Raw genomic sequence first — 16,371 nt, forward strand, 5'->3', positions numbered from 1 at the left:
GTGTTCAAGGAGATTTGAATGCATGTCTTCCCCCTCTAGAATAATAAGCTAGGAAAGTAGAAGGTCCACAAAAATATACTTAAAAGGAGATCCCCCATTCAACTCTTGATCATTTTTCTCTATTTCTTATAGCATAAAATTTATTCTCCTCCTCCTCTATCTCCTTTAAAGGAACAAGCTCAAAATTCATCAGCCCGGGATCCTTGTCAAGACTTGAAGTTCCCATCCCTTTCTAATAAGGATAAGGATGACTTGCCTCCTCTTGTTCCAGCCAAATCTATCTCCCCGTTCACTAACTATCCTGCCTCTACTTGTTCAATGGTTTTGGTGATACCTTCTTCATCCATTAAAATGAAGGTTTTCTTCCTCGTGAATTTTGGAAGGAACAAAACCTTTTCACATTCCCATTCTTGAAAAAGTAAATAATCTCCAACATCTTCTCACAAAACATTTATCAAATCCAATATGATTTAAATTTTAAATCTAAGTCAAAGTATAACATTTCTATTGAAGGTAATCTTGTGTTATATAAGTCTCCTAGAGGTGGGTTGGGGGGATGTTGGGAGGAAATATTTTATTTTAATCACCCAGAAACAAGCCAAGAAGGATACCATGTCTGGAATATAGGCCATAAAGATAGGGCCCTTAGAGTGTGTAAATCATTTGAGAGGGTGAATCATAATCATCTTGCCATTCAATCCTCATGGGGTTTAGGATTTTGCTAAATTTTAATCCTTCAAAAGGTTTGTTAGAGTCTATTCACCTAATATTATTCTCATCCAAGAAACAATTTGTGTAGGATCCAAGGCAATTGAGGTTTTGTCGTTGTGGCTTAAGGATTGGTTGTTTAGTGCCTTGGATGTGAATGGACAATTAGGGTGTATCCTTATAGCATGGAGACCGAGACTAGAGGTGATCTCATCATCCACTCCAAATTCCAATATTCATGTTGACATTATGATCAAGGAATTGGATATTGTACTTAGAATCTTTAATATCTATGGTCCTTATTTTGAACAAAGGTGATTTTAGAAGGCTTTGGCCTTGTGGGGGGATTGTGTTGGCCCTTACGTCCTTATTGGAGGTGATATTAATTTTACGCTCTCTCTTAGGGAGGTTTTGGGAACTCACTCCCACTTAGACCCTCTAAGATATTTCTTATCCCATTTGATCAAAATTCATCACCTAGTATATCTGGAACTGACAAAGCTCATCCTGACCTGATGCAATGGTCGAAGAGGAGAAGATGGATTTTTGAAAAGATTCAATAACTTTTTTCCCTTGGATTCCCTCCTATAAGGAGGATGACTCATAAAATATTTGGATAGGTTAGGAGGTATATTAAATCACATGTCGATTCCTTACAATATTGATAAGAAATATCAAATCTAGCCTCCCCTTTTAAATTAAAAAATGTATTGATATTAAAGGAGGATTACAAGAAGTTGATCATCTTGATATGGTGTGTTAAGTGAAGTTATAGATGGAAGGGTTATGATAAATTTATAAGTGCACTATATTTGGCAGAAGAACATGCATGTCAACCTAAGGTGCAATATACTTTTTTTTAGTGTTGACTTAGGAAAATTCTCAAAATTTTCTATAGTTAAAAAAAGTAAATCGAACTGAGCATGCATGGAGATTTTATCTTAGTTGGACTTTAGTTCAATGAAGCAGTTTGAATCAAGTTCAAAAGGCCAATTCGCTTGAATTCAAAATGTCATTTAGACTTGAGTTCAGTGAGGTAGTTCGAATTGGGTTCAAGGAGCTAGTTCGCTTGAGTTTAAGAGTAGTTTGATCCTATAAAGGGAAGAGCACAAACTTGGTGAATCATATCATTATGCACTAGTGATAATTTGTGTTTTGAGCTCAGGAAAATAGTTCCATATCAATGCGCGAGGTCAGGGAGAGCGCATCACTTAAGGAGGCCGAGATAGCTTGCACAAGGAGGCAGTTCATCCTGTACAATTGGTACAGTTGCGGAAGAGAGAGGCATAATTGGTTTAGGGTGTGTGGGATTTGTGTTGAGGAACGAAGAGTAAGAAGGGAATTTTTCCTAAGTGATTTGTAATTAATTACTAAGATTTTTCTGAGCAAATCAATAAAAACACAAATTAGTAGGTTTTCCTTAGTTGGGGTTTCTGGGGTATTTCTAGTGTTTTGTTAATTGTATTCTTGTGTCCTTATGAATTTATTTTCTGTTGCAAATTCATTAGAATAATTAATATATTTGATCAATGAATTTCACAATTCAGTTTCTAGTTCTTGCATCTCATAATATTATTCAAATCATTTGTTGGGTATTAGAAAACTAACATAGTATCAAAGTTATGGATTGCTTGAAGAATAGAAAGTAGTATATTTTTCTTAAAAGTGAGTGACAATTGCAATGCAAAGTGCATAATTTCCATAAGGGCACAAAAAAAAATTCCCCGTGAAATCAAGTGCACAGGTGTTTTCTCTAGCAGGATTGCACAAGGGTGTTTCTGAGTAGTTCGAGTTAGAGTATGGCCTACTTGGGTCTGATATTTTAGGACCACCTTGATGGGGCCTAAAATTTATTCTCTTGGAAGGAGAGGATTAATATAGTATTAGAGGAGCAAGGAGTTTGGGAATTTGTGGAGAGTCCACTAGCCGCACCAGTGGAGCCTCGGCAATTGGCCTAGCATAATAAGAAGGACACAAATGCTAGAAGAATAATCCTTTAAGGAGTCAAGGATCACATCATACCTCACCTTTTTGGAAAGAAGAAAACTTAGACCATGTGGAAAACTATCTTAGGCTTGTACCAGGGTACAAGTGAGGTCAGAAAGATGGCAATCCGAGATAATCTTAGAAATATCAAGATGACTAAGTCAAATTCCATGATTTCTTACCTAACCAAATTCACCCAAGTGAAGGACGAGTTAGTTGGGGTTGGGGAGATAGTCTCAAATAGAGACCTTGTCAGTTTTTCACTACTGGGCTTTCCCAAGTCATGGGAAAACTTCATTGATGTAGTGAGTGTCATAGAAAATATGTCATATTGAGAGTCGCTATGGAGTGATTGCATGCAAGAGGAGATATAAAAGCAAGCTAAATTTGGCTCTCATGCAAAGACTAAGGAAGAAGAAAACTTTTCCCTAGCTGGCAAAGGAGGCAAGGCCAAAATCAAGAAAAACGAAGGAGAGGCCGAGTCCAATTCAAGAGGCAAGAAGAAGAAAGATCTCAGCAAAGTGAAGTGCTTCTCTTATCATCAATTTTGGAACTATTCCACCAAGTGTCCAAACATGAAGACGTGATCCAAGAAGGATCACATGGAAACATCAATAGAGGTGGAAGAGTTCACCTCTTAGTTTGAGAAAGAGTTTTCTCTCATATCTTGCATGGCAAGCTCAGTGTCCAACAGTGTATGTTATATTGATAGTGGAGCATCCTTTCATATGACCGGGAACAAGAGTTACTTCAGCTAGTTGACAAAGAAGGATATGCAGTTTCATATAGAGATGGGAGATTATGGAAGGTACTTAGCGCAGGGTGTGGGTACAGTCAAGTTTGTGAGGGAGTCTAAAAAAATATCTCTACTTTAGAGATGTCATCTATGTCCCAGGGTTGAAGAAAAATATGGTTTCAGTCTCAACCTTGGAGAGAAAATGGTATGAGGTTATCTTCAGTAGAGGGAAAGCGTTCATCAAGCGTCTCAAATTCGGAGCAATTAAGAAAATTGGAGTTAGGATGGAGAACCTCTACAAGCTACAGTTTGAGACAAAAGTGGTCGTGAGCAGAAGAGAGATCAATGTGCATAGATTTGACCTTAGGGAGCTCTGGCATAGGCGTTTGGGTGACTTACACCATGGAGCACTAAATATTTTGAGGTAGATTATCGCAAAGCTACCACAATACAATGTATATCATTATGACATGTGCAAAGGTTTCTCACTTGGAAAGTATGTCAAGACATCCTTTCTTGAAAGAGATAGTAGGGTCAATAACATCTTGGAGTTGGTACATTCAGATGTATGCAAACCATTTTCCTCTCCATCCCTGATGGGATACAAATATTATGTCACTTTTATTTATGACCACTCGAGAAAGACATGGGTCTTCTTCATGAAGAAGAAAGATAAGGTCTTCTCGAAGTTTATGGAGTTAAAATCATTGGTAGAGAACTAGATTGATATGAGAATCAAGGTGTTAAGGTCAGAAAATGGTGGGGAGTACATATCCAATGATTTCAGAGACTTGCGTGCCAAGAAGGGCATTAGGAGAGAGATCACTGCACCTCATAGCCCTCAACAAAATGGGGTGGATGAGCAAAAGAACTAGAGCATTGTTGGAGTGGCCAGGGCTATGTTTCATGACCAGGGGCTACTCATGCTTCTTTAGGCAGAGGCTTGCAACATTGTATTCTTTTTGCATAACAAGTCCACTTAGGGCATTAGGCAAAGTCACACCAAAGTAGTATTTCACAGGAAATAAGCCTGATGTGTCTCACTTCTGGATTTTTGGTAGTATTGTTTACTCCCATGTATCTTCATATAGTCGAAAGAAGTTAGAGCCCACAACAGAGAAGGGAATTTCTGTGGGCTACAACAAGACATATAAGGTGTATATCTGAGCACTCAACAAGACAATGATTAGATGTGATGTTAAGTTTGAGGAAGGAAGATCTATCAGGAATTCCTTGGAGCATGAGTAGGGTACAACATAAGAGGAGGAGTAGGAGGCTTAGTCAACTCCTCATACTTCACCAAAGTCAGTTTTTGGATAGGCCAAGAAGCATGCAGATGAAAAGAAAGTGTGGGTACAAGAGGAGAGAGTAGAGCGAGTGGACCCTAATTAACAAGTGACTCACAATACAGGGAGAGTTTGAGGCATGTGAGAAGACGATTTGATTAGGAAGGGTCGGGGAGAGTTGGACCTCCCAGTACCACATTTAGATAGAGTAAACATCCACAAAGATATACGAGGTACATGGAACTTATGACTAGGGTGATAGACTAAGAGCCTTTTGGTTACAAGGAGGTAGCTTCTCAGTAGGTATGGCATGATGCTATGGTGGAAGAGTACTCTTCTATGATGCAAAATGATGTCTGGGAGATAGTGTCAAGACCAAATGGAAAATCAATTATTGGATCACATTGGGCATACAAGATCAAGCATGCAATTGATGGGAGTGTGGATAAGTGTAAGGCTAGATTCATCGACAAATGGTTCTCTAAAGTTGAATGAATTGACTATGATGAGACGTTCACACCAATGGCCCGATATTTGTTCATTAGGATTATTCTGGCGATTGCAATGCAGATGGGGTGGATAATCCATAAGATGGAAGTGAAGACCATCTTCCTTAATGAAATTGTTGAGGAAGATATATATGTTGAGCAGCCTAAGGGGTTTGAGACTTTCAGCAGAGGCACATTGTGTTTGCAAGATGAGGAGAGATTTTTATGGGCTTATGCAGGAACTGAGGGCATGGTATGCCCATATAAACAACTACCTTCTCAGATTCAGCTTCGCCAAGACTGAAGCTGAACCTAACCTATACTATATTGTAGTTGAGGGCTAGCCTCTCATTCTTGTGTTGTACATTGATGATTTGATATTGATAGGGGACGAAGAGCTCATATGTGACTACGAGAGAGAACTTGCAGAAGAGTTCGAGATGAAAGCTATAGTTTTGATACACTATTTCCTTGCGTTGGAGGTATGGCAAGGTGATGGATAGATATTCTTGGTGTAGGGTAGATACCAACAGGAGATTCTCAAGAGGTTCCACATGTAAGATTGTAGGCCCATGACCACGCCTCTAGTCAAAAACTGGAGGAAGGTAGATATTACCATAATTGAGCGACTAGATGCCACTCTATACATGCAACTCATGGGTTCATTGATGTATCTTGTGAACACACAGACATTTGCTTAGTAGTTAACAAATTAATCAAGTTCATGGTTGAGCTGGCTAGATTGCATTGGGTTGTTTCCAAGCACTTGTTGAGGTATCTCAGGGGCACAATATATTATGGATTTTTGTACAGGAGGTTGATGGAGTGATTCTTCAGGGATTCACAAATAAAAATTGGGCAAGGGCTTCACAGACAGGAAGAGAACTTCAGGTTTTTCTTTCATTAGTTGGTCTGAAATTGTTTCTTGGTTTATTTGGAAGTAGATATCAATGGCACTATGTATATTTTCCTTGTAGATTCAAACTTCTAATGTAATTTACTAAAACAATAGACTTGAATCTACTTTACTCATTAATGGAAACAATTAATTGATAGAGAAATCACAACATAAACATGAGACATATTCAATCACACATATGCACAGATACTTATCTAAGGGGAAATCAACTACTCAAAACCCCTTCATATATGTATTGCATTAGTTAGAAAATAGAGAAGAAATGCAATGCTTGCTCAAGCTTGAGAAACCTTGACACAAGTATAATCTATCTCACTGCTTCCTAGACAAGCCTTGTCCTATACTTTACCAATTTCCTACTTCCCCAAATCCCTATTTCCCTGCGTTGTTTCTCAAGGAATTAGCCCCCTATTAATTAGGTAAATCGCCATCTAGAATTGCACAATCCTTGTAGGCCTTTCTCTGACTGCGTGCACCACTTGTACAACTCGGAAAATTATACAACTGATAGTACATTTCCCTTGAACTCCAATATCAACTGGGTAACTCGAGTTCTCTGCATGCATGAGATAATTTAGGTCGATTGATAAGTTAATTGGTTGACCATAGGTGAACACACCCCACTATTAGACCCTCCACTAGTTCATCCAACAATTGAATCTAGTTTAACTCACCATAACTCAATTTAACTGATTTAAATTGTTACAACTAAAATTAACTCAACCTAGGCTCCTAAAATTTAGGTATCGTTGCACACAACTCAATTTCATGCCCCTAACTCGAATTAACTAGGCTAACTAAGTGATAACAACTATTTCAACTCAGTTAACTCATTCAAGTTGTCTAGTTATGTGGAATTTCGGTTTTATCCTAATTTAATCAAGGGAAAATTAAATTAGGAATTTCTTGTTGCATTTTCAACACTCCCTCTTGGTAAGAAAGGCATTCACATCTACCCTGATCCAACACCTTTGGAATGTATTGCATTCAACACTTCTCTCTTTTGTTGATACTTCAACATCTACAACTGAGAAGCATACATAATAAATAAATTAATTAATTAATTTAAAAAAAATAAAATAAAAATTGAATCAATCTGCAACTATCTACTCTGAAATTTGTTTTGTTGTTGACTATGCTACTAAGCCTACTGCTCTATTGTCAACACTCCTCTGCACTCAGTATCTTACTGACACTGATCCTCCTAGTACTGAATATTGTGAACCCCTGTAGCAAGGGTAATGATCTATGAGACGAACACACCTCAATGGACCCTACCAAAATGTTTGAAACTCTCAGGACTATTGCTTTCATCGCCCCACCTCACACCTAGAGATATGGCTGCATGTGCTCCATCTGCCCACTTGGATTGAAATCTCCCCCTGCTGGAGGTATTTGCTTGAGTGGATGTCTCCGCTATGTCTCCTCTCTTATTCTCCTTTTGTGGCTTCTCCATAACTTCTTGAGGTTGCTTTTAAGGCTCCATTTTGAGAGGTAAATCATGCTCCCTCTCAACCACCAAGTCTCTAACCTTTTCCTTTCTCCTCAAATCTTTGCATGCATCTTCTACCTCAAGTGCATAAATGTTCTTCACTTGAGCACCAATCTGATTCACCTGTCCCGTGGTTATGTGTCTCAGGAATACTTTCCCTTTGTTGAAGATCACATTGTAACCACAGTCTTCAAAAACCGCAACAGAGATTATATTCTTCTTTAGACCCAGAACAAACAACACATCTTTGAGCTCGAGAGAGGATTTTGAATCCCTCTAAAAGGTTATTGTACCAATCCCGATATTACTGTATCTTCTGTCGTCTCCAAACTCAATTTTCCTCCCGAGATTTATCTCCTCCAAGTCACTGAAAAATTATCTATTCCTTGTCATGTGGAATGAGGCACCACTATCCAAATACCACCCACTATCCATCACCATTCTCACCATGCATGTGATGAGGGTGAAATCAAGCTCGAACTATGAAGCCAAAGTTCACCCACTACTACTACTTTAGGCTCCTTCTTTATCTCCTTCTTGTGTGGACACTTCGTGGCATAGTGCCTGAATTCATGATAGTTGAAACACTTGATTTTGGACAAGTCTTTCTTCTTTCCCTCTTGCCTAGAATCAACCTCACCTTGGGACTTCTTTCCCTTGGATTTATTTCCTTTGCTGACTAATGAAAAATCCTCTTCCACTTCTTTGGATGAGGTCCCATCTCTGGTATTCTACCTGAAGTCCTCCTGCACCAAATTCGACCAAAGTCGCTCCTAATTTGGTAGCTTCTCCCTCCCATTTTCTGAATCCTGGTAGTTCTACCAGATCTTGGGAAGGAATAGAAGGGATATGCTCATGAGATCATCTTCAACAACTATAATACCAATGCTCCCAAGTTCATCCCGACATTGGGTGGACTTTCTCAGGTACTATGGTATTATGTCATTCTTTTCCATCTTTATCTTTCAAAGCTTGTCCTTTAGTGCCAGCTTCCTGTGGTCATTGTGTTCTAAAATAATTTTGGCAAGGCTTACCACATTGCATATGGAGTATCTTTCCTGTTGAGATTCAAGACAACATTATCTCGAACTCCCTCCAATATGATCCTCCTCACTTTTGCTACACATTTCTTCTACTCTGCTATATCTTGAGCATCATATGTTGGAGGCTTCGAGATATCATGATCTATGAATTCCTTTAGTTGATTATCTTCCAACACTGCCTCCATCCTGTCCTTCCAAGAAATATAATTTGAGCTACCCTCAAGGTCATACTCAAGTCTCAATCCATAGAATGACATCCTTCTAGCTCTGAAGAATTATATTGCAAATCCGATTCACCTGCAAAGACAACTTCGAATTCTTCTCTTTGATGTGATTCTTACTCTGATACCATGTAGATTTTCCTTGTAGATTCAAACTGCTAATGTAATTTACTAAAAGAATAGACTTGAATCTACTATACTCATCAGCGGAAATAATTAATTAATCGAGAAATCACAACATAAACAGGAGACAAGATTCAATCACGCATATGGTTAGATATTTATCTAAGGGGAAAGAAACTGCTCAAAACCCATTCCTATTTGTATTGCATTAGTCATAAAATAGAGAAGAAATACAATGCTTTCTAAAGCCTGACCAACCTCTACACAAGTATAATCTATCTCACTACTTCCTAGATAAGCCTTTGCCAATACTTTACCAATTTCTTGATTTCCCAAGTCCCTATTTCCTTGCGTTGTTTCTCAAGGAATTAACCCCCTATTAATAAGGCAAATCCACATCCAAAACTGCACAATCACTGTAGGCCTTTCTGTGACTACATGCACCACTTGTACAACCCAAAAAATTATACAATTGATAGTACACTACCCTTGAACTCCAATCTCAACTGGGTAACTCTATTTATCTGCATGCATGAGCTGATTTAGGCTTATTTATTAGTTAACTATTTGATCACAGGTGAAAACACTCCACTACTAGACCCTCCACTAGTTCCTCCAACAATTGGAACTAGTTTAACTGACCATAACTCAATTTAATTGATTTAAATTGTTACAACTGAAATTAACTCAACCTAGGATCCTAAAATTTAGGAATCACTGAACACAACTCAAGTTCATGACCCTAACTCAAATTAACTAAGATCACCGAGTGATAACAATTATTTCAACACAGTGAACTCATTCAAGTTATCTAGTGATGTGGAATTTCAATTTTCTTCTAATTTAATTAAGAGAAAATAAATTAGGAATTTCTTGTTCCATTTTCAACACACTGAGCTCAACTGAGGCTGAGTACATGACTACCAACTTGGTAGCATGCAAGGCTATTTGGTTGAGGAAGCTACTTATTAGGTTGTTCAGTTAGAGGTTGGATCCCACAATCATATATTGTGATAATCAAAGTGCTCTTTAAAAATCCTGTGTTTCAAGATCGCTCCAAGCACATTGAGATCAAGTACCACAATATCAAATATTATGTTCAGATGGGTGAAGCCAAACTTCAGTATGTACCTACAGAGGAGTGGATGGAGCTGGATGGATTTGGATTTTATCTTCATCTAGATCTGCACCTGCCTTTACCTCTGCTATTGACTTTCTCACAATCTATCGAACGGGAAGGAATGTAACTTATTGCCTTCAACCTAGGACATGGGATGAAGTGATGATGCCCAACCTCTTCTGAAGCTAGCGAAGCCAGGAAAGAATAGAATTAGGGGACAACAGATATTAGAATACCTTACCTTGCTTTACCAACCCACCTACCTACTAAAACTAGACCAGTTCGACCTAGACCTCTTTAGGAAGGAAGCCACGAGAAGTGGATGGATATGGAGGAACCAAAAAGATTGAGAAATGTGGAAGGTATGGGAAGAAGTGCAGTATCTTTACCAAGGTATTGACAAGAGGTAGATTCGTCTACTTCAAAGACAAAGTAGGTGTATTAAAAAACACCATCCTCTCTAAAAGGGAGTCTTGAGTGAAGTTAGAGATGGAAGGGTTCTTCTAAATTTAGAAGTGAACTATATTTGGATGAAGAACCCGCATCTAAGGTGCAATCTACTTTCTCTTAGTGTTGACTTTGGAAAATTTTCAAATTTTCCTATAGTCAAAAATAGTAAATCGAAATGAGCATGCATGGAGATTTTATCTCAGTTCAACTTCAGTTCAGTGAGACAGTTTGACTTGAGTTCAAAAGGCCAGTTCACTTGAGTTCAAGATGTTAGTTAGACTTGAGTTCAGTGAGTTAGTTCAACTTGGATTCAAGGATCCATCTCATTTGAGTTGAAGAGTAGTTCAATCCTATAAAGGGAATATCACAAACTTGGTGAATCATATCATTATGCACTAGCGAGAATTTGTGTTTTGAGATCAATAAAATAGTTCCATATTAGCATGTGAGGTCAAGGAGAGCACATCACTTAAGGAGGTTGAGGTAGCTTGCACAAGGAGGCATTTCAGCATGTATAGTTAGTACAATTGTGCAAGAGATAGGTTGAATTGGTCTAGGGTGTGTAGGATATTATGTTAAAGAAAAGAGAGAAAGAAGGGAAATTTTCCCAAGTGATTTGTAACTAATTATTGAGATTTTTCGGAGCCAATCAATAAAAACATAAATTAGCAGGTTTTCCCTGGTTGGGGTTTCTTGGGTATTTATGGTGTTTTTTTAATCATATGCTTATGTATTTATGAATTTATTTTCCACTACAAATTTAGTAAAATGCTCGGTATATTTGATCAATGAATTCATAGTTCAGTTTCTAGTTCTTGCATCTCATAATGTTGTTCAAATTAGCTACTGGCTATTAGAAAACTATTATGAAATGACATATCTCACACTCCCTTTGTCTAGGGATGCTAGTGATGAATATGGTAGTTGGCTTTCTTTGTGAAGGTTGTCCAAAGACGTTGTTGATAAATATAGTAATTGGATTTGGCTCTTAGCAATATGTTGTTCATTTTGCAATATGTTTGATAATAAGATTGTATTCAAAATCTAAGTTGTGAAATGGTATTGTGGAGAGCTCTCAAAATATAAGTGGTTGGTTTAGAGCACCACTATAAGTGATCTTAATATGCGCGTAACCTAATGCAATAAACACAACACCTTAGCTTCTTTTGCCAATAATTTTATTCAATTTTGAAAAAATACACCCAAAATGACATCTCAAACTTGTTCACGACTCTTTGGTTTTGAATACAACCCACATCAATTTTTTTAGTTCTTCATAATCATATTATAAGACATTACATCTACTTTATCTAATTTTCTTATATTTGCAAATAAATCTTTGAACATTTTTAATATCTTTATTACTAATTATATTAAAATAAAAAAATAATTCTTCGTAATCATATTATAAGACATTACATTTACTTTCTCTAATTATATTATATTTGCAAATAAATCTTTGATAATTTTCAATATCTTTATTACTAATTATATTAAAATAATAAAAAAAATTTAATCAATTAATAAAATATTTTGATTAACTACTTAAATTAAAATTATAATAATAACTTATATTTAATTTTCCATGCATATTAAAATTGTATATAAAATTTATTGTTCTAAATACTTTTACTATCCAAAAAATTTAAGATTGATTTTAATAAAATTTTAATTAATTAATTAGATTATTAATGTTATTATTAATTAATTAAAATATATTTTTAATGTAATTTAATTATTATTATCTTTATTGTTCACCGGATGTAAAATAGATGGTTGTAGGTATTCTATTAAAGTATTTTGTGGTGTAAAAGTTAATGGTTCAAAATTTTATGGGCAAAAATCTAGTCATGCTAAGTGCTACTATGGTCCAGACTGGATGTGATCTTTAGGTAATTTTGATGACTTAAACACTCTTAAATCACAGTTACTTAAACCACAAATTAATGATATAGACACCTCAATACTAACATAAACTAACCAACAGAAATGATCAATATCTTTATCAACCAATTAAAAAAAAATAATAATATAATATTTAATTTTTATTATAATATCTCAAATATCTTCCCATCATGATGAGACTCCAACAAACTAATTAAATTATCAATGTCTTTATCAACTAATTCAATGCCCAACCTAATATCAACGTCTTTATCCAATAATTCAATGCCCAACCTTGTTAATTTCTCCATGAACAAAGACATCTAAAGCACAGAGTTCTCCACAACTTGCCGTTCTAATTCAAACAAGTCATTATTAACAACACATAGAGGACAAGCCACGTTGAATGTTGCCCATGTTGGCCATGTGTGATGTTGTATGGGTTTGTATGTTTTTTTTGAATGACACGTCATAATCAAATAAGTGACGTGTTATAATATTTTGGAGTAGTCTATGGAGGCAGTAGAATGGCCCCTTTTCTGGCACCGGCCGGAAAATCGTCCGGCTCCGGCTGCCGGAAATCTCTCCCTCTTCCGCCACCCTCTCTCAGCCCGTTCTCCGCCACCCTCCCGGTCCGAACTGACATTCCCTGACATTCCTGACATTCCTGAGCTGGAATTCCCTCGGGAAGTAATCCCCATTCCCTCCATTCGAATTCAACACCCGCGCCCATTCCCTCCATTCGAATTGTGGTTTCGCTGTGCTCTGATCCTCTGCGAACTCCTTCCGCACTGCAGCTCGGAGGCCCCTTACTCTGGTTTCGCTCTGGTTTTTGTTATTTCGCTGTGCTCTGATCCTCTGCGAACTCCTTCCGCATCGCAGGTACCCTTTGCTAATTTCCGATAGCCAGTAATCTTATATTGAATTAAATTGGACAAATTTTAAGTTTCAGTTCTATAATTCTTAATCAGGCTTTATAAAGATCTCCCACTTCAACACAAACATCCATGAATTCAACACAAACAATCGATCTCCCACTTCAAATTAGGTCATGCTCAAGCTTCTTCGCGGGCTATCATAAATGAATTGGACAACCAGAATGTTTCGAAATAACTTCCTCGGCAGCTCATACTTAAAAACCAGAATTCTTCAGGACAATTTCCTAAACAGATCCTGTTTAACCACCAGACTCCGGTAATAACACAGTTGATGAACCGTTCGAGAAGTTATCTTGTTAAATTTTAATCTATATTTCTAAATATCAGAAACGGTGCCGTAAAGGTGCCGCTGAATAACCATTAAACGTGCATAATTTGAGGCCAACCATGATATTTAAGCTAAAACGTGAAGCCGTTTGCATCAAATTTTACCTCGAACCAATAATTAATGGTCAGGGCTAGGCATGAAATGAATTAACATCTTCAGGCAGTCAATTTTCGTGTACTGAAGCTGAAATCAGGAGTACATGGCAAGAATTACCTAGTTGAGGGGTCAATCCATAGCGCCGATTGTCAGCCATCAGAAGCCTGCTATAATCCACCCAGACAAATGAATCCCTTAAATCTAGCCTTTACACAGATTTTCCCCAAAATCCAAAGCTTTATGGGAATCAATGACATAATACAAAAAATGTCCTGCTGTTTCACATTTGCTTAATATTTGAAAATTGGTAGACGGGAGTTCATTTTTTGAGGATCCAAAATAGTAATACTGCCTTCCAAGGCATCAGATACCTGGTAAGCATGCTCAGGATGCCTAATGTGACCATGTTGAAAATTGTCAGACTCGCTGCTGCTTATATTACTAGCCAGACTTTCTGCATTCCTATTCATTGACAGCGTAACATTTGTCCAGTCATTTGCATCTTTCATATTATTTTCACCAAGCAAGTTGTTATAATTATCATAACCACCAATAAATTGAATCCCAACCACTGAGGCATTCCCAGGATCAGAAGCTTCATTGTCATTTGACTGGTTGCTACCACAATGACTCCCACAGTTCTGATTCTTTAACTCCAGTCTCCATCTTCTCAAAGATGGAGATATTTTCACCAGCACCCGGAAATAAGACCTGCCTATTTTCACTACCCAGGCCTTTATTACCCTGATTAATAATTTCAGCAACAGGTGCCCTGGATATCTGCTCAGAGCTTCCCTGACTACTTGTAGTCACTGATAGGTTACTACTATTTGTATGGCGTAGTAAAGTAGTGGTTTGTCCTTGCTTTCTTTTAGGGAACTAACTTAAAGATTCATCCAGAAACTGGCCTTGATACATCATCCAGAAACTGGCCTTGATACTCCACATTGTTATTTTTGCAATTGTCTGAAAGCACACCTTCCTTTGGTGCTCTCTGCTTTGTTCCACGTGTTGTTTGTGGAGTCTTCCCGCCATTCTGATCTTGCATCTGCAGGAATAGCAATTTTTTCTCTTAATCTTGCAGCTCAATCCTACAACTATTGTAAGAAGTGTATTAGATCTAAATTTAAAAAAAATCATACATAAGTGCTCCACATATGTATGATTAGCTTTTCCACTAGATTGTCAACTAGGTCTACTCTGATCATGTTAACAGAATCAACATTAAGAAATAGAAACAGATCTAAAAAAAACATCATGAAAATTATTTTTAGTTAGTGCCTTTTGACATCTTCTTATGAAAGGAACAAAAAATATGCAAAACAGGATAACATTAATCAAAGAATGTGGAAATGCAATCTAAGCCAAACAACACCCTTATGTATTATAAACATCCGGGGAGAGAAACAAAATTACTACAACATCAAAAGCATGTCAGGATACTCTAGTTCTTAGAAGTGAAAAGAAAACATGTTTCCATTCTGTACTAAACAGAAAAATATGTTTCTGGTCGTTCGGCATGCATATCAGAGGAGTAAGTTATAAAAATGGACAAGTCAAGCATTTTTCTGTAGAAATTTTTCTAGAAGAATAGTAGAAATTTAGCTGGAAATTATAGTTCCACCTGATTGACATGAACTTTGACCATGAAACTTTGCCATTAGGGGTTTTGGCCCTATTTTAAAAAGACCCAAATGATTGGAGTTCCAAAAAAATATGGGTGGATGAGAGTGGAACTTTCCCTCACCAAAAAAAATAATCACTAGAAGGGCTGAGTATGTCCACTTTTTGATTCTAGAGACAGAACATGCCTCTGTCCTTTTATTTTTCGTAGAATGCATTAATGCTGAGGTTGCATTGTAACTTTCCCAATGTTGGGAGAAGTGATAGAATATAATTGCCTAGGATTCCACACGGCTTCGAAATTTTCCAATTGCATCGAAAATGTTTTATTTTCCAAGCAAAAAAACGCAATATTATATTTCTAGATAGAAATTGGTATTAAATTTCGCAACTCACATGCTATTAGCATCAGTACTGAATCTGTGGGCTGTGGGCTCAGGAATAAAAAGCTTCTAATTTTTCTGCTAATTGAAATATAAATGTCCTGCCCACCACATATTATATAGACTTTTAAAAATATTGAATCAATAAGTCATCATTCCAGATCTGAAAAGATCACAGTAACCATCTACACGAGCAGACTTGTAAGAAATGCTATCATCAAGAAAGGAAGCCTCAAACCATTCACCAGAAAACACTAGGAGGGAGCTCAGAATGAATCCCGTCCTTCACTTACACCAGTCACAAAATACCAAATGGCTTATTCAGCTCATCCTTCGACTGCTTATTTGCCATAGTATTTAGTTCTCTTCACTGGCAATCTGATTAGGAACCTAGAGCATACCAGTTTGCTCAATTATTGGTTCTATGCCCTAGCCCAAAGGAAAGCAAGAAATCAAAAAGTGGACAAACTCAGCCCTTCTAGTGATTATTTTTTTTGGTGAGGGAAAGTTCCACTCTCATCCACCCATATTTTTTTGGAACTCCAAT

The sequence above is a fragment of the Pinus tabuliformis genome, chromosome 8 (genome assembly GCF_031772625.1).
Source record: "Pinus tabuliformis cultivar Carrire ecotype Pingquan chromosome 8, CPIR1, whole genome shotgun sequence".
NCBI classification, from domain to species: domain Eukaryota; kingdom Viridiplantae; phylum Streptophyta; class Pinopsida; order Pinales; family Pinaceae; genus Pinus; species Pinus tabuliformis.